The following is an 18,837-nucleotide window of genomic DNA, read 5'->3' as shown; positions in this document are numbered from 1 at the left end:
TTTTTAACAGGAAAATAATAATATGGATTGATTACAAGGATAGATTATGTTCATTCAACAATATAACAACCGGAGCAACTTAATAAACATTAACACAAGCGTGAAAAATGCCAGAACAAGAAAAGTTGTACGACAAGAGTGTCCACCTTCCCCACTGTCTTATATATGACACTCAGGAATCTGGGCCCAGGGATTTTAAGGGATTCTGTTCTTTCAATAAGCATAAGATTAAGATAATAGGCAACTTAAGTTCTTTGGAGTGTACAGACCAGGAAAGGGTAGCACAGATGCTGATTCAGAATTATTTGATAAGATAAGCAGCTATGTGAGAAACGATAAGGAAAGGAACATGATTGTAGCGGGTGATCTCAATTTACCAAATGTCAATTGGGAAGGTGATGCGAATGACGGGAAGCATGACCAACAAATGGCAAATAAGTTAATATGGGCAGGGCATTTGATTCACAAAGTGATGGAACCAACTAGAAGGAAGAATATCCTGGATGTGGTATTGGAAAAACCAGATGAGCTCTATAGAGAAACTGAAGTAATAGATGGTATTAGTGATCACAAAGCTGTTTTTGTGGTAGTTAAAAATAAATGTGAAAGAAAGGAAGATATTAAAATTAGGGCTATTAGGCAGTACCATATGGCTGATGAAACGGGCATGAGGGAATTTTTAAAAAGCAATCATGATCGGTGGAAAACTGTAAATAAAAATGTAAACAGACTCTGGAATAGATTTAAAGCAATGGTTGAGGAATGTGAAAATAGGTTTGTACCTTTACAGGTGGTAAGGAATGGTAAAGATCCAATATATTATAACAGAGAAGTGAAGAGACGAAGAAGGAGGTACAGGTTGGAAAGAAATAGAGTTAGAAATGGCTGTGGAAGTAAGGAGAAATTGAAGGAACTTACTAGGAAATTGAATCTAGCAAAGAAGTCAGCTAAGGATAACATGATGGCCAGCATAATTGGCGGCCGTACAAATTTTAGTGAAAAGGCAGAAACAGGTTCTAAGAAGGACATTCCAGAAATCATTAATGAACAAGGGAAGTGTGTATGCGAGGATCTTCAAAAGGCAGAGGTATTCAGTCAGCAGTATGTAAAGATTGTTGGTTACACGGATAATATCCAGATAGAGGAGGTGACTAATACTAAAGAAGTATTAAAATTTACCTATGACAACAATGACATTTACAGTAAGATACAAAAGTTGAAAACTAGAAAAGCAGCTGGAATTGATAAGGCTTCGGGGGATATACTAAAGAAAATGGGTTGGGATATTGTACCATATCTGAAGTACTTGTTTGATTATTGTTTGCATGAAGGAACTATACCAAATGAATGGAAAGTTGCTATAGTAGCCCCATGTGTATAAAGGAAAGGGTGATAGACATAAAGCTGAAAATTACAGGTCAATCAGTTTGACATGCATTGCATGTAAGCTTTGGGAAAGCATTCTCTCTGCTTATATAAGAGATGTTCGCAAAATTAATAACTGGTTTGATGGAAGGCATTTTGGGTTTGGGAAAGGTTATTCCACTGAAGCTCAACTTGTAGGATTCCAGCAAGATATAGCATATCTGCCAGCATAATTGGTGGCCGTACAAATTTTAGTGAAAAATGGAAGAGTATGTATAGGTGTTTCTTTAAGGCAGAAACAGGTTCCAAGAAGGACATTCCAGAAATCATTAATGAACAAGGGGAGTGTGTATGCGAGGATCTTCAAAAGGCAGGAGTATTCAGTCAGCAGCATGTAAAGATTGTTGGTTACACGGATAATATCCAGATAAAGGAGGTGACTAATACTAAAGAAGTATTAAAATTTACCTATGACAACAATGAGATTTACAGTAAGATACAAAAGTTGAAAACTAGAAAAGCAGCTGGAATTGATAAGGCTTCGGGGGGTGGGTTCAGGAGGTCAATTGGATTGTATTGCGATTGACCTGTCTAAGGCATTTAATAGGGTAGATCATGGGGAAAATGCATGCAATTGGACTTGACAAAAGAGTGACTGAATGGGTGGCTCTATTTCTAGAAAATAGAACTCAGAGAATTAGAGTAAGCAGAGCTTTATCTGTCCCTGTAATAATTAAGAGGGGAATTCCTCCAGGCAGTATTATTGGACCTTTATGTTTTCTTATATATTAATGATGTGTGTAAAGAACTGGAATCAGAGTTAAGGCTTTTTGCAGATGATGTTATTCTGTACAGAGTAATAAATAAGTTACAAGATTGTGAGCAACTGCCAAATGACCTCGATAATGTTGTGAGATGGACAGTAGGCAATGGTATGATGATAAACGGGAATGAAAGTCAGGTTGTGAGTTTCACGAATAGGAAAAGTCCTCTCAGTTTTTTTACCGCATTGATGGGGTGAAATTTCCCTTTGGGGATCATTGTAAGTACCTAGGTATTAATGTAAGGAAAGATCTCCATTGGGGTAATCACATAAATATGATTGTAAATAAAGGGTACAGATCTCTGCACGTGGTTATTTTTTTTGCTATGGGCTTTACGTCGCACCGACACAGATAGGTCTTATGGCGACGATGGGATAGGAAAGGCCTAGGAGTTGGAAGGAAGCGGCCGTGGCCTTAATTAAGGTACAGCCCCAGCATTTGCCTGGTGTGAAAATGGGAAACCACGGAAAACCATTTTCAGGGCTGCCGATAGTGGGATTCGAACCTACTATCTCCCGGATGCAAGCTCACAGCCGCGCGCCTCTACGCGCACGGCTAACTCGCCCGGTCACATGGTTATGAGGATATTTAGGGGTTGTAGTAAGGATGTAAAGGAGAGGGCATATAAGTCTCTGGTAAGACCCTAACTAGAGTATGGTTCCAGTGTATGGGACCCTCACCAGGATTACTTGATTCAAGAACTGGAAAAAAAAAAAAAAAGAAGAAAAGCAGCTCAATTTGTTCTGGGTGATTTTCGACAAAAAGTAGCGTTACAAAAAATGTTGCAATGTTTGGGCTGGGAAGACTTGGGAGAAAGGAGATGAGCTGCTCAACTAAGTGGTACGTTCCAAGCTGTCAGTGGAGAGATGGCGTGGGAGGACATCAGTAAATGCTAGTTTCTTTACGTCGCACCGACACAGATAGGTCTTATGGCGACGATGGGACAGGAAAGGGCTAGGAGTGGGAAGGAAGCGGCCATGGCTTTAATTAAGGTACAGCCCCAGCAATTGCCTGGTGTGAAAATGGGAAACCATGGAAAACCATTTTCAGGGCTGCCGACAGTGGGGTTCGAACCTACTATCTCCCGAATACTGGATACTGGCCGCACTTAAGCGACTGCAGCTATCGAGCTCGGTATCATTAAATGAGTAAGTTTGAATGGTATCTTTAAAAGTAGGAAAGATCACAATATGAAGACAAATTGGGGCAAATATTCATTTATAGGAAGGGGAGTTAGGGATTGGAATAACTTACCAAGGGAGATGTTCAATAAATTTCCAAATTCTTTGCAATCATTTAAGAAAAGGCTAGGAAAACAACAGATAGGGAATCTGCCACCTTTGCGACTGCCCTAAATGCAGATCAGTAGTGATTGATTGATAAGATTTCAGTCTTGCCTAAGCCACGGACGAAGGAGGTCGCAGTGAGCTGTGGGTCCCGGGAGGGGAGTGGAGTTCGAGAGTGTGGAGTGTTGGAAGGTCGCCGAGAAGTGGGCCGACAATGATTGGTATAGAACAGTACAGAGTGACGATAGGAAGATGGCAGAGGAAAATGAAGAAAGAAGAAAAGAAGCCAGGTGGGTGTAAAATGGATATGGAGAGGAAAGGAGAACTATTGTTATCGGCAGCTGTGATTATAATTTTACTATGTATTGGGGGGGTCGGGTTGAACCCAGGCCCGTCATCTAGTAGAAATGAGGAAAGGGAAAATATGGACGCTATCAAAAGAGCTGTAAGAGAGGTGTTGACAGAAGTTTGCCCTTTCGGGCAAATAAAAGAGATGATTGAAGAACAAACCAGTAAGATTGAAAAAATGGAAGTATGGATAAGAGAAAAAACGGACGACATGGCTACACAGGCGAGAAATAACACCGAGGAAGTGGTAGCATTAAGGGAAAAAGTAGGACGACTTGAAGAGGAGAATTGCAAGCTGAAAGCAGAAGTGGAAGCAAATACTTTATACAGAAGGAAGAAGTGCTTGTTTATTTATGGAGTGCCTGAGGAGTCGAGAGAAGGCAAAGTACTTACAACTTATAAAGTAGTGGATCTAATACAGGGAAAAATGAAAATAAACTTTAGTGAAGTAGATATTGATGATGTGCAGAGAGTGGGGAGAACTAGAGGCAACAGGCCTATAAAGTTACAATTGTTTTCAACGTTGATGGCGGATGTTGTGTTAACAAATGCGGGAAACGTACAGAGGGAGAAAATATGGATAAAGAGAGACGTGGGAAGTGACGCGATCAAAAAAGAGAGGATACTCAGAAAACACAGGATACTGGCTGTAAAACAGGGGCTGAAGGCAACTATTAGAGGTCAAAATCTAGTGGTGTCAGACAGAAGCTGGAAGAGGATCTGGTCTGTGGATAGATTGATGGATTTAGAATTGAAGTTAAAACAAGATGAGGAAAAGGAGATTAGTGCAATAAACTGTAGGCAAATGAGGCGAAATACAAATAACAGTGTGCTGAGGATGGACGTAGGGATGAAGTCAAAGCAGGCCGAAGAAAAAGAGAGTAGTGCAGCGATTAGTGGAGATGATAGGCAAAATACCAGAAGTATCAGTGTACCGTGTGAAGAGAGGCAGGGAGAAGTGCCAAGTGCTAAAGTGACCAATAACAGTGTTCGGTGTGAAGAAGTGCTGGTAGAGAGGCGAAGTGAGAAAGAACAAATGGGTGATGGAGGCAAGGAGAGGGAGCAACAAGAAGCTGAGAGAGCCGAGTGTAGTGGTGTAGTAAGGCAAGATCAGGGTAAAAAAGTAAGGCCAGAGTTAACCCGTGAGATTTTCGAACAGAATCAGAGTTTTAGCGGAGGGAGAAATAGAAACTTAACGGACATGTGGAGAGTTGCGAGAAGTAATGAGGGTATTGTAACAAGAAGCAAAAAACAATAATATAGCGAGTAAGTAAGTAATTAAGAGCATGATTGTATTGAGATGGTTTATTTATTGCTGAAATGTGGTGTTGGAAGTATTGAAGACTTAGTATTTATTGGTTTGGTATTGAGATGGTTTATTTACGGCTAATTTAGTGGGATTTGGGAGGTGGTATTATTGTATTTGTGTCTGGTATGAGTATTTAATTTTTGGAGTTGGAGAGAGGTGAGTTTATTATCATTTTGTAAATTTTGGGTTGTTTGTATGGAGAGGGGGAAGAAATATGAGGTTGGAGAGGTGTTGGTATATGCGTGATTGGTATTTGTTATTCATTGCCAAAATTTTTGGGAGATGGAGAGGTAAATTTTATTATGGAGTGTTATGGCGGAATAAAATGAAAGGAAGCAAAGTTAACGCGGATTGGTAAAAGCTGTGGTATGATGGATTGGAATGTAATGACGGAATATTGTTGTTATAAATTTTCGTTTACTATAGGAGGTGGAATCTGAAAGATTGAAAGCAATGTTAGTGTTGTATTGGTGTCTGGTATAAATGCTGAGTGGTGTTGTTTGCAGTATTGATTAGGTGTAGGTCAGTAACAATAAAGTGACGAAAGCGCAGAACGAAATAAGGACACTTGAGGGGCATGCTTGAATATTGAGTAAGCAGAAAAACAATGGCGGTGTGGGAATGTGCTGAGTAAGGTATAGTCTTGCTCCGGGATCGCATATGTGATATTTTAAGTTTATTATTTACTGTAAGTAAGGCAAACGGTTCATAGAGGGAATCTACCACTGGCCAGTTGATTATTAATATTATTATTATTACTATTATTATTATGATTATTACCATTATTTTATTATTATTATTATTATTATTATTATTATTATTATTATTATTATTATTATTATTATTACTATTATTATTATTATTATTATCATTATTATTATTATTATTATTGACATCACTATTATTATTTTATATGTGGGTGGGGGGTATTTTATATTTATTTATTTATTTATTCATCTAATTATTTATTTGACGTGATAAGTGTAGGTGTGGCTTAGGAATTGAGTATTTTTTAGGAGAGAAGTATGGACGTGCCATGGGGAAAAAAGGATGGCTGCCGTGGTGACCTATATTTGAAGGCATGTTTCAGGAGCATCTGATGGACTCCATGGCGCGCCCAAAGGAGTATGGGGGTCCATAGTTAGACCCCAGGGAGAGGGCCGGCCGTGTCATCGACGGGAGGGTGGCCTTTCTCTCTCCAAGGGTGATGACATGGCCGGATAGTAGTAGTAGTAGTAGTAGTTAGTTAGTATTATGCTCTATTGTGAAAGTGTGAATTTAGAATTAGACAGGGGAGTAGCGGGACGTGGCATGAAGAGACGGAGGATGACTACCGTGGTGACCTAACTTTTGAGGTCACGTTTCCGGGGTATCTGACGGGCTTCATGGCATGGCCAAGGTGTACAGTAGCAGTAGTTAGTATTTATTTATTTATTTATTATTATTGTGAACATGTATTCGGGGCTGAACGCCTGTTATGTTCATTAATAAATACGATACGATTGATAAGATTTAATTTAAATTCCCCAACCTCAATTTCTGCAGACTTGGTTATAGCTATATGTTCATGGTACTATGTAGTAACAAATTCTGTCGCTAGATGACACTTGATAGCAGTTTTTGCTATATTATTCACAAATCAAGGATGTTTTACAGAGAAGTAACAGAATGTATCTTCTATGATTTTAGTAGCAAACTAGCTGATGTACCCATGCTTCACTACAGATTTCTACATTGTCCGAATTGTACATTGTACAGAATTTTAATAATAATAATAATGTTATTTGTTTTACGTCCCACTAACTACTATACAGAATTTTAGATTAGGTAGTGTACACATTGTGAGTAAGATTATATTAAATTTCATAGCTCTTAACGTTACCCTAGAAATGAGACTGGGAAATCACCAAACGTTTTTCTTTATGTGAAGACTGGGTTAGGGAGTTTTCATTGTAGTGGGGCCCTCTTGCCTACCATCAGTCACAATCAAGTTGTGGAATTTTTATTATAATGGCAGACTCTCGCTTTCTACCTGCCATTTTACATCCTCAGAAAGACTGCCTTAGTGGTTTTCCCAACTGAAATCAACATAGGTCATTACAATGATGCCAGTAGGAATGTCACGATTAAATGTAATGTTATCATATGAAATACTCGATCAAATAAAAAACCACACATTTTCTCACATTTAACGAACAGTAGTACGCTACTGATCTAACAGTCCAAAGTTCCGGAGATTGAATGAGAGAAGAAATCTAACTTCCCTACTATTCTCTGCCAATATTCAGGCAGGCTGGTATACTCATTACGCAGCAGTAATCCCATCTATCGGAGATGAGCGGCAGCATAAGAGACAAAGAACATCAAAACAAACAATGGTCAACGTAATGTTGTTGTTGACGAATTTTATGAACTATCGATATTGTAGGCCTTCACATTTAATTTTCTTCCAACTCTGAAATACCACTCTTATCATAGTCGGTACAGTAAAACTGAATAAAACATAAATGATCGGAAAGTGTATTTTCTATAAATTCTGTTATGTAGTATTTTTCGATAGAACCAATAACAAAGGTGCAGTATTTAAAAATTAAATTTTAGGCCCTTTTCCTAAACTACCATTTCATTCACGCTGAATAAAATTGTTTATAGCTTAGACTGTAGTTTCTTATTCCCCGAATCTATATATCGATTTTCATTAAATTCTGTTAAACTATTTTCTCGTGGCTCAGCGTTGATATGTAGACTACTTAGCAACATAAATACAAATTCATGAATATCTCTGTTATCATAGCCGGTAGGGTAAAACATAAATGATCAGAAATTTAATTCTACATAACTTTTGTTACGTAGTATTTATCGATACGACCCGTAATAACATAAATATTTGAGAATTCAATTTTAGGCCCTCCCCTAAACTACCAGTTTGCTCAGCGTGAATAAAATTATTTATGGCCTAGATTTTCGTGGCTCTTTCCCCGACTTTACATGCTGATTTTCACTAAATTCTCTTCAGCAGTTTTCCCGTGATGCGTGTGCGTACATATAGACAGACAGACAGAAATTACGGAAAAGTAAAAAGGGTTCTTCCTTGTTACTGTGGACATGACTGATACAGAAATACCATTATTTTTTAAATTCTGAGCAATGTACAGACAAAACTCTTATTTTATATATATATACCTACTGCAAAAAAGCTAAGATTGTTTGTTGTTGTTGAGTCATCAGTCCATAGACTGGTTTGATGCAGCTCTCCATGTCACCCTATCCTGTGCTAACCTTTTTATTTCTACGTAATTATTGCATCCTACATCTGCTCTAATCTGCTTGTCATATTCATACCTTAGTCTACCCCTACCGTTCTTACCACCTACACTTCCTTCAAAAACCAACTGAACAAGTCCTGGATGTCTTAAGATGTGTCCTATCATTCTATCTCTTCTTCTCGTCAAATTTAGCCAAATCGATCTACTCTCACCAATTCGATTCAGCATCTCTTCATTCGTGATTCGATCTATCCATCTCACCTTCAGCATTCTTCTGTAACACCACATTTAAAAGCTTAAATTCTCTTTCTGAGCTAGTTTTTGTCCATGTTTCACTTCCATACAATGCCACGCTCCACACGAAAGTCTTCAAAAACATCTTTCTAATTACGATATCAATGTTTGAAGTGAGCAAATTTCTTTTCTTAAGAAAGCTCTTCCTTGCTTGTGCTAGTCTGCATTTTATGTCCTCCTTACTTTTGCCATCGTTAGTTATTTTACTACCCAAGTAAAACTATTCATCTACTTCCTTCAAGACTTCATTTGCTAATCTAATATTTCCTGCATCACCTGCCTTCGTTCGACTGCACTCCATTACATTTGTTTTGGCCTTATTTATATTCACCTTGTACTTCTTACCAAAGACTTCATCCATACCATTCAGCAACTTCTCGAGATCTTCTGCAGTCTCAGATAAAATAACAATATCATCGGCAAATCTCAAGGTTTTGATTTCCTCTCCTTGGACTGTGATTCCCTTTCCATATTTCTCCTTGATTTCCTTTACTGCCTGTTCTATGTAAACATTGAAAAGGAAGGGGGACAAACTGCAGCCTTGCCTCACTCCTTTCTGGATTGCTGCTTCTTTTTCAAAGCCCTCGATCCTTATCACTGCAGACAGATTTTTATACAGATTGCAGATAATTCTTCGTTCTCGGTATCTGATCCCAATCATCTTCAGAATCTTAAATAGCTTGGTCCAATAAACATTATCGAATGCCTTTTCTAGATCTACGAATGCCATGTACGTGGGCTTGTCCTTCTTGATTTGATCCTCTAAGATCAGACGTAAAGTCAGGATTGCTTCACGTGTTTCTACATTTCTTCTGAAGCCAAATTGATCTTCTCCCAACACAGCTTCAACTTGTTTTTCCATTCTTCTGTAAATAATACGCGTTAAAATTTTGCAGGCATGAGATACTAAACTAATGGTGCGGTAGTTTTCACACCTGTCAGCACCAGCTTTCTTCGGAATAGGTATAACAACATTCTGCCGAAAATCAGATGACTTCTCCTGTCTCATACATCTTACACACTAAATGGAATAACCTTGCCATGCTGGTTTCTCCTAAGGCAGTCAGTAATTCAGAGGGAATGTCATCAATTCCAGGTGCCTTATTCCTATTTAGGTCACTCACAGCTCTGTCAAACTCTGACCTCAAAATTGGGTCTCCCATTTCATCAGCATCAACAGCCTCTTCATGTTCCAGAACCAAATGATCTACATCTTTACCTTGATACATCTGTTGGATATGCTCCTGCCATCTTTCTGCTTTCTCTTCTTTCCCTAGAAGTGGCTTTCCATCTGAGCTCTTAATATTCATACACCTAGATTTCCTTTCTCCAAAGGTTTCCTTCATTTTCCTGTATGCAGCATCTACCTTTCCCAAGACCATACACCCTTCGACATCCTTGCACTTCTCCTTCAGCCATTCTTCCTTAGCTACCTTGTACTTTCTATCCACTTCATTCTTTAATCGCCTGTAATCTTTTCTGCCCTCTTCATTTCTAGCATTCTTGTATTTTTGTCGTTCATCAATCAGGTCTAGTATCTCCTGAGTTATCCACTGATTCTTACTTGATCTTTTCTTCCTTCCTAACATTTCTTCAGCAGCCCTACTGACTTCATTTTTCATGACTCTCCACTCTTCCTCTATTGTGTTTCCTTCAGCCTTTTCATTTAGTCCTTGTGCAACATGTTCCTTGTAACACTCCCACACACTCTTTTCTTTCAACTTGTCTAGATCCCATCTTTTTGCATTCTTTCCTTTTTTCAATTTCTTCAACTTCAGCTGGCATTTCATGACCAACAAGTTGTGGTCAGAGTCCACGTCTGCTCCTGGGAAAGTTTTGCAATCCAACATCTGGTTTCTGAATCTCTGCCTAATCATAATGAAGTCTATTTGATACCTTCCAGTGTCTCCAGGTCTTGTCCACGTATACATCCGTCGTTTGTGGTGTTTGAACCAAGTATTGGCAAGGACTAAATTATGATCAGTGCAGAATTCAACCAGCTGACCTCCTCTTTCGCTCCTTTGTCCCAATCCAAATTCTCCTACTGTATTACCTTCTCTTCCTTGGCCTACCACTGCATTCCAGTCTCCCATCACAATTAGATTCTCGTCACCTTTTACATATTGTATTAAATCTTCTATCTCTTCATATATTCTTTCGATTTCCTCATCATCCGCTGAACTAGTAGGCATATAGACCTGCACTATTGTGGTGGGCATTGGTTTGGTGTCTATCTTGACGACAATAATTCTTTCACTATTCTGGTCATAGTAGCTTACCCGCTGCCCTATTTTCTTATTCATTATTAAACCAACTCCAAAAATCCTGTTCTTCCTGCCAACGTACTTCACTTATACCAACTACATCTAACTTTAATCTATCCATCTCCCTTTTCAGATTCTTGAACCTACCACGATTCAAACTTCTAACATTCCACGCTCCGACTCGCAGAATGTCAGTATCCATCTTCCTGATGATCTTGTGTAGTCCCCACCCGGAGATCCCAATGGGGCACTAGTTTACCTCCGGAATATTTTACCCGGGAGGAAGCCATCATCAGTACATCATTCATACAGAGAGAGCTGCATGTCCTCAGGAGGTAGTTACGGCTGTAGTTTCCCGTTGCTTTCAGCCGTGTAGCAGTATCAACACAGCTAAGCTATGTTGAGTATTATTACAAGGCCGTATCAGTCGATCATCTAGACTGCCGCCCTTGCAACTACCGAAAGGCTGCTACCCCCCTTTTGATGAACCATTCCTTAGTCTGGTCTCTCAACAGATACCCATCCGATATGGTTGCACCTGCGGCTCGGCTATCTGCTTCATTGGGACACACAAGCCTCCCCACCACGGCAAGGTCACATGGTTCGCAGGGGAGGAAGCTAAGATTAAAAATCAGAATATTTAGTGCAGAAAGCAATATGGATGACAGGTGGTGGTGGTGATTTTTGTTTTAAGAGGAAGTAAAACTGGGCAACCATTCTTTGCATAACACTACTCAGAGAGAAAAAAATGGAAGGGATCTAACACTTCAAACTAATGAAGGTATCGGCCAAAGAACGACCAGGGCCATGAAGGGTGTTAAAAATGAAAGACCGCTTAAGCCTTGAATGCTCTAATACTGTCAGGGTCGAAAAAGAACAAGAGTTGATGAAGGAAGGTCGGGTAGGATAGATGAAAGTGAGGAGCCTGGCACAAGTAAGTGGAAGTAATGCCAGAACTCAGCTAAGGGCCCTATAGTCGCCAACCCACCCGCACCGCATTTAATCACCTCTTACAGCAGGGAGGGAATACTATGGGTGTTATCATAATGCAGAAATGTGGTTTTGGAGAAGAATTACAAAAACAATTTGGAAGGATAAAGAAACAAATGACCTTGTTTTAAAGAATGCTGAAGAGGATTGATGTTTATTAAATACAATAAAAGGAAAACAAAGTTCCGTGGACACGTTCTGAGACATGACACACTTCTCCAAGCCATTATTTGAAAGTAAAGTACTGGGTAAGAGACCCAGGGGACGACAAAGGATGTCATACATCAGGAACTCCGTTGGTGAACTGGCATGTGGTTCATATAGCAACATGAAGAGGCTAACAGAAGATCGTCAGATGTGGTTACAGTGACAAGGCATTGCCTTTAGTAGACAACGACGATGATGACGATTCCACTGACCTTACCCATAGGGGAACAATATGGATGACAGATAATGAAACAGATGAATTGGGATACACTACTAGCATGACAAATAGAATATCTAGTATTAACACTCCACTTTCTCAGCACTGTCATTCTGACATCACATTCTGGAATGAACCTGATCCTTAGCATTGTTCTAGTGCTTTCCCATCGAGTTACTACATAAAACTTTACCTCGCCGTATTGTCACATGCTCTTGTTTGATCCCGATCATCTGGACTTCTGCTGTGTGACTCCGAGTGAGCAAATATTAAAACTTGTGTTGGGATATTGTTTCCCAGAGCCCTTCAAGCTCCACGTTATTACTTCGGCTGTCTTTATCTATGCTCGCAGCCATAAACTGTTTAAGAGAGCAGTGTGTTTTCTTTAAGTCTTGGACACTGAACATGGACTTGGCTGGTCCCTGTCCTTCTCTTCTCCTTAGAATAGGATTCTGTATCACGCTTGAATATTTACGGGCTAGTTGCCTTTGTATCTAACTCCTCTAAGAGGCAACTTTGTAAATTGATCTTTGAATATTGTTTTATCAGGTAATGGTACCTATTTTCTAATCTCTAAATGTGGCTGGCCTTCATAATTAATTTAATCTTGTTAATCTCTTTTTATGTCGCTGTTGTTTTGAACTGACTTCAAAACTTATATCCTCTCTTTTGTTAATCAACTTGTTGTTTGAATGCTTAAAATATACGTTACTGCTGGTTGTTGAATTCAAGATTCTCTTGTTGAAGTTTTCTCCTTCACCTTGTACCTACCATGAATAACCTCTGGTTCTCCACCTGCTACCCACAAGTCATATCAACTTGATATATTAATATACCTCAAAGGATTGTTAACAAACTATCACTTGGTCATTACACCCTGCTTGAATAATATTGTCATATTATTACTACTGGTACCATTGGTACTGCCACCATCCAACCCTAACAAATTGGTAACAGCATGACAAACTGGTAGCAGAGTTTAAACCTCTAACGTAACAACAACTTGTAGCAGAGAATCTTCATATATTTTATTATTAGACTCTTATCATTAGATATTTGTGTACTTGGTGCTTATGTTGTCTCAACTTTCAATTCTTCTACTAGTTTTCAATTATTCTCAATTATTGTTTCTCTATCTGACTACCGATTATTCCTTCTTGTTTACTTGATTTTATATTGCCTGTAGTATGGCTCGTTTTTCTGATAATTTTCCTATTTAGGATGATAGTGAGGGTGGGGGTGTGATTGCATAGGATGATAACTGATAGGTATTTTAGGCTTCTGAGAGTATTCAGCATATAGTGAGGTATTGGGATAAAAGGATGGTGAAGTATAAATCAGAAGATTGGATGGTCAAGTGGCACTATCAGTAAATGATATTAAATTGGCACTAAGTTTGGTAGTGAAGTATAAAGAGTGAAAAGTTTAAAAGATGGCCCACTATCATCCTACATAGGAAAATTATCAGAAAAACAAACACATAATTGTAAAGGATGCAGGATGACAGTGACCCATCTTTTCAACTTTTCCCCACATTGTACTTCACTACCAAACCCACCTAGTGCCAATGTAATATCATTTACCGATAGTGCCACTTGACTGTCCAATCTTCCGCCTTGTACTTCAGATATTCAGATTACTCAATCAGACATAAGATGCACTTCTGCTTCTAATAATTTTCTTAAGGTCCTTGGTCAACTTACACTTACAGTTAAAATACAACATTTCTCTTGGCAATATTCTTTTCATGTCGTTCAAGATTTGTCATGTCCTGTAATTCTTGGTTATGACTTTTTTTCTCATACAGGTTTAATACTTGGTTCTCTTAATTCCTATCTTCATTTTCATTTTTCTGATACATCTATTTCACTGATCAATTGTAGAGACTAATCCTTCTCAATATTTTTTCATATTTTCTCCAAGTTACATTTATTGTACCACCATTCAGTCTGAGCACATTGAGAGATTTATCCCGGAATTTCCTGTTGTTATTACTTAACTGACAGTACTCCAATTTGCTCTTCACCTTACAATTAGAGCACTTCTAAGATGAAAATCCTGAACCAACTGATTGATAAAATGCTGGCTGACAAAACTATTGTGCCTTCTTCTTCTAATTATGCCTCACCCACCTTTATTGTTGATAAGCTCAATGGCTCCTCACCTTTTATAATTCAACATATTCATCATATACAATCAAATCCCTCTTGATGAAATCAGTTCTACATATACTGCTTTTATCACTCCTAATGGTCTATTTCGGTTTTCTAAAGTACCCCTTGGTTTCAGAATTGGCTCACAGATTATACATCGTTTTGTTAACACTCTTTTCTCGGACATAAAATATAAGTATTGTAACAGTAAATGCCCTACTTGGGCTAGCAGAGCATAAGGTTCAATGCAGGGCATGTACTGTACTGAACTGGAGTGCTTACAGAGGGAGAGAGGTTTGTCGAAATGAAGTCTAATTCCAAAAGACTGAATTTATTAATAACTGTTCAAATTTCATATCACCTCTGTACAGAAGAAATAATGGGAAGTGTTCTTTCCTCATCCTAGAGCTGGTGATGTTCTTGAACTCTAGCTGCTCCTCCCCTCTCTGCACCATGGAACCATGATTCCTCTCTCGGTGGAATCCTGGACGTTCTTGAAGATCTAGAATTTCTAGAAGATCTATACGATGTCTAGAAGATCTATGCGGTGTAGAAGTAAGGGGGTTGGAACAGGTCACATAAACAATGAACGTGAACGCACACATTTAAACCTTGAACATGTTAATATGCACAGCGAGTTCTGCATAGACGAGAAAGAGATATAGTAATGGTTTTAACAAGGTTTATAACACATAAGAATTGTATAATTGAAGAATTATCACACAGTAAGCTGTCACTGAAATCTATCCCATGTTCTATCATTAATCACTTGAAATGACCTCTATGCGGTCGAATGTCAATGAAATTGAACATGCAAATCAATTATAACACTTGGAAATTAAACAAACTGAGTTGAATGTTAATAAAATCAAACTCACAGAATGGATAGCCACTTGAAACTTTGTGTCACTGAATGTCAATGAATATGACCTAATAAATAGCCACATAAAGTTTTGTGATACTTGGCATAATTTGAAGTTATTTATCGCGAAATATTTCTAAGTCTTAGTCCGGCTCCATAGCTAAATGGTTAGCATGCTGGCCTTTGGCCACAGGGGTCCTGGGTTCGATTCCCGGTAGGGTCGGGAATTTTAACCATCATTGGTTAATTTCGCTGGCACAAGGGCTGGGTGTATGTGTTGTCTTCATCATCATTTCATCTCCATCATGACGCGCAGGTCGCCTACAGGGCGTCAAATTAAAAGACCTGCACCTGGCGAGCCGAACATGTCCTCGGACACTCCCGGCACTAAAAGCCATACGCCATTTCATTTCTAAGTCTTAACACAGTTTAAATATATAATCACTTGGATTGGATTGAAATGAAAATTTTTCACTCATGAAGTCAATCTTGTTCACGCATGTTAATGAAAAATAAAATGAAATTGACTATATATCAACAGTACTTAGTTTGAATGTTCATAAAATTGAAAACTACACTGTTCGTAAAATTGAAAAATGCACAGTTCAAATACACAGTCTACATCCATCATCTACAAGAATATTTACACAGTTTTAGAGAAACCATCTACACACAGAAATTGTAAGTTAGATGACATAGTTTAAGTTAATTCTGTACTCAATCACTTGTTAATGTTTGACACTCAAGAAATTCTAAGTTAAAGTACAGTAATGTCAATGAGAATTCTCGAAATATTTCAATCACTTGGTAAGGAGCAAACACTGTTCAAAGTCCTATCACTGTTCACAATGTTAACTTTGAATTATGAGCACTTGGAAAAATAACCACAAGTCCTAAACATTCATCCAGAATAAACAATCGCTTCAAAAATATTAGAGTTTGACAAAGCACAATTTATAACGCTCTTAGTTGGAGCAGAATTCTATCACTCATGAGTTGAAGAAAATTTATAAGTCCACACTCGACACTACGGAGTTGAAGTCCAGAACTCAATGAAGAATTATCATTAGCATAACATCGTGATCCCATTGAGCCGACTGACCGGGTTCGACCATGGTACAGAAGACACTGTGTTCTGCCTTGAGAAATGGCCCTCCTTATATACTCAAATCTTGAAGATAACAGCAATTGTATTACAATCAATATCTCCCTTGGCTTACATTGGATTCACATCAAACTTGGTAGAATTGGAGATAAAGCATTGGGCAACATGATGATGTCATTGCCATAATCTAATTATTCTTCTGAGAAAAGTTATTAAGCATAGAACATGTTAAATATTCTCTGGCTGATGCAATCTCTCAGCCACAAGGAGGTGTAGCTGTGACGTCACTCGCTCCACGTCACATACGAACTGCATGCTGTCGCTCGCTGTTGAGTAGGCGCACAGCATGGAATTCAAGTTCGAAGTGCGAGGACTTTAACTTGGACCAACGTTCCTGGTACAGTATCTATTTCCATACGTGGATGATATTTTGATCTATAGCCCTGATTTTGGAACACAATTTTGTCTAACAATGGAATCCCCCTTGATCAGAGCCTCAACTCGACACACCTCATTTGAACCCATCCCCTCCTGGTTAGCCCTATCTTCTCTCACTGCTGCAGAAACTATTTCCTCTTCCCTTTTCTCCCTCCCATGACCCTGTTCCACCCGTCTTTTCCTTTGCATGAGATTCTTTCTCGATTACATTCCATAAATCTTATGGTCAGTCCCTCAAAAGTTTTATTGCTCAACCTTCCATTAAATTTCTTGGTCATATACTCTCCCCTCATGGTATTGCTGTTGATCCCAATTGTGTATCAGCTATAAATCATATCCTCCCTCCCAAAAATCTAAAACAGTCAAGGACATTTTTGGGTATGGTTGGTTTTCATATTTATGTGATTACCCCAATGAAGGTCTTTTCTTATATTTACACCTGGGTACTTACAATGATCCCCAAAAGGAACTTTCACCCCATCAACACAGTAATTAAAACTGAGAGGACTTTTCCTATTTGTGAAACTCACAACCTGACTTCTAATCCCGTTTATCATCATACCATTGCCCACCATCCATCTCAACACTATCGAGGTCACCCTGCAGCCGCTCACAATCTCGTAACTTATTTATTACTCTGTACAGAATAACATCATCTGCAAACAGCCTAATCTCTGATTCCACTTCTTTACACATATCATTGATATATATAAGAAAACATAAAGGTCCAATAATTTGAATTCCCCTCTTAATTATTACAGGGTCAGATAAACCTTCACCTACTCTAATTCTCTATTTTCTAGAAATATAGCCACCCATTCAGTCACTCTTTTGTCTAGTCCAATTGCACTCATTTTTGCCAGTAGTCTCCCATGATCCACCCTATCAAATGCTTTGGACAGGTCAATCACAATACAGTCCATTTGACCTCCAGAATCCAAGATATCTGCTATATCTTGCTGGAATCCTACAAGTTGAGCTTCAGTGGAATAACCTTTCCTAAAACCGAATTGCCTTCTATCGAACCAGTTATTAATTTCACAAAAATGTCTAATATAATCAGAAAGAATGCCTTCCCAAAGCTTACATACAATGCATGTCAAACTTACTGGCCTGTAATTTTCAGCTTTATGTCTATCACCCTTTGCTTTAAACACAGGGGCTACTATAGCAACTCTCCATTCATTTGGTATAGCTCCTTCAACCAAACAATAATCATATAAGTATTTCAGATATGGTACTATATCCCAACCCATTGCCTTTAGTATATCCCCAGAAATCTAATCAATTCCAGCTGCTTTTCTAGTTTTCAACTTTTGTATCTTATTGTAAATGTCATTGTTATCATAGGTAAATTTTAATACTTCTTTAGTATTACTCACATCCCCTATCTGGACATTAACCTTGTAATCAACAATATTTACATACATACTGCTAACTGAATACTTCTGCCTTTTGAAGATCCTCACATACACAATTCCCTTGTTCATTAATGATTCCTGGTATGTCCTTTGAACCTGTTTCTGCCTTAAAGTACCTATACACCCTTCCATTTTTCACTAAAATTTGTATGATCATCAATTATGCTTGCCATCATGTTATCCTTAGCTGACTTCTTTGCTAGATTCAATTTCCTAGTAAGTTCCTTCAATTTCTCCTTTCTTCCATAACCATTTCTAACTCTATTTCGTTCCAACCTGCACCTCCTCTTAGTCTCTTTGCTTCTCTGTTATAATATAGTGGATCTTTACCATTCCTTGACACCTTTAAAGGTACAAACCTATTTTCACATTCCTCAACAATTGCTTTAAACCCATCCCAGAGTCTGTTTACATTATTTTTTATTTACAGTTTTCCAGCGATCATAGTCACTTTTTAAAAACTCTCTCATGCCTGTTTTATCAGCCAT

General features: G+C 38.4%; 1 protein-coding gene across 1 annotated transcript in view; it reads right to left on the bottom strand.

Annotated features, from left to right (window-relative positions):
* LOC136877477 (calpain-B) overlaps nt 1-18,837 on the bottom strand; it is a 287,052-nt gene that overhangs the window by 413 nt on the left and 267,802 nt on the right. The gene's annotated exons all lie outside the window — the stretch shown is intronic.

Source organism: Anabrus simplex, chromosome 7 (genome assembly GCF_040414725.1).
Source record: "Anabrus simplex isolate iqAnaSimp1 chromosome 7, ASM4041472v1, whole genome shotgun sequence".
Classification (NCBI taxonomy): domain Eukaryota; kingdom Metazoa; phylum Arthropoda; class Insecta; order Orthoptera; family Tettigoniidae; genus Anabrus; species Anabrus simplex.
This window is presented reverse-complemented; position numbering and strand designations above follow the sequence as displayed.